Here is a 1,836-nt window from a genome sequence, read left to right as displayed (position 1 = left end):
ACCTCAATCCACACACCTTTCCTTCCACCAGGCTTTGCCCCAAAAACTCAGTCCTGAGTTTAGCCAGCTTGCTTAGGCTTGCTCTTCTGGGAAGAGAAGAAGGAGTTCGCTGAAGTCTCCCAGTTTGTTTTTGTGTGAAACGTTCTGTTCTAGCTCTTTCTATGCGCCAGGCACTGTCACTGTCTGGGTTCCTCTGCAAGTTACTGAGATAAACAGAACTTGGACCCCACCCTGACTGTTCAGATGGAAGACAGACATTCACACACACTTAACACACCCTTTGCCAGCTCATCATTCAGGGGACATTTCAGGCCTCACCTTCTCCTGCCTGAACAACTTTCACCATTTGATGTCTCTCTGAGGGAGTCACATCCTGCGTGGTGGTGTTTTAGTGCTCACAGGGTCTACGTGACAAGAGGCACTGAAGCTCTGGAGGTGACCTGCATGCTTCAGGGCCATAGAATCCCAGGCCTCCCCACAGAGCATCCCTGCACAGGAATCTAGAAACAGCAAGAACACTCCCAACTCCCTCACAAGTCTCACTCCTGCTCTGTCTGCAGTCTCGTCACCTCTGACTCACACTTGACTGTATGTCTCAGTTTTCACTAATCAGGAAGCCTCTTGCGATGCTGTTACTGGGCTGTTGGCAGGAATGGAGAATTCTCAGCGGTTATCAATTTCCCTCCCCCATCCCCACAAAATCTCCAGGGGATTAAGGAGGGTGGTGGGTCCCAAGACACTGGGACACCAAACATCAAGGGGTCTACCTAGCAGTTTCCTGTCCTCTGTCCATGGACACTTGTGTTTGTCTGTTCATATGTATTTATTTAAGACAACAGGGAAGGTACTGGCTCAGGTGTGAGCTGAAAACTCCAGCATGGAGCTGAGGCACGATGTAGAGACATTAATTATTTCCCCAGGCCCCAATTTCTCTCTCCTCATCTCTCAGGTCTGCTAACTCTGGTTGGCTCCGTCTTAGACCTGTTCTCCCCCCGGCTGGCAAGGTGTCCAAGCCGTCCGGGAACCACACCCCCACACCTCTAGTCCATTTCCAATGGAAGTGCCAGGACCGTTTCTCACTGGCTCTAATTGGTCTGGATGTGGTCACATGACCACCCTGAACCTATTACCATTGTCAGGAAAATGCAGTTCACCCATTGGTCAGACCTGAGCTTCCTGTTACACCCTCTTGGGGGTTGAGTCAGCTCCACCAGGACCACACAGAGTGGAAGAGAAGTGGAAGTAGAGAAAATGAAGGCAAATGTTGGTTACGACGACGAATACTTTCAGCACCATAAACACTTCACATGCGTTATGTTGCTTGGCACCTACCTCTAAAGTATCTATACTTAATGATAAGAAAACCCAAATTTTACCCCAAATGGTGGAGAAGGGGTGTGAACCCAGCTCTTCCTGATTGCAGAGCCATTCTCGTTCCATTTTGCCTATAAATCACTCCATCTTACAAACCACTCAAGCTTGAAAATCCTGTCTTCTGGCACCTCTCTTTGTCTCTTATCCCCCACATCCAAGTGTCATCAGATCCTGTTGTTTCTCCCTCCCCCCGCCCCCCTGCACATAGGCTCTACTCCATCTGTCTTGGCCCTGCCAGCCCGCTGCCCCTGCCCCAGGTGGCCTTCATCACCTCTCTCCGAATAAAGACAGCAGCTTCCTAAGGGATCCTGGAGTCCCTACCACAGGATCCCACAATGATGGGCTCAGACCGGACACAGTTCATAGACCTGCCTCATTTAGCCTGTTTTTTTTTCTGAACCAACATTTTTTTTTTTTTTTTTGCGGTACGCGGGCCTCTCACTGTTGTGGCCTCTCCCGTTG

Source organism: Physeter macrocephalus, chromosome 2, assembly GCF_002837175.3.
Source record: "Physeter macrocephalus isolate SW-GA chromosome 2, ASM283717v5, whole genome shotgun sequence".
Lineage (NCBI taxonomy): Eukaryota > Metazoa > Chordata > Mammalia > Artiodactyla > Physeteridae > Physeter > Physeter macrocephalus.
Note: the sequence above shows the minus strand (reverse complement) of the source record.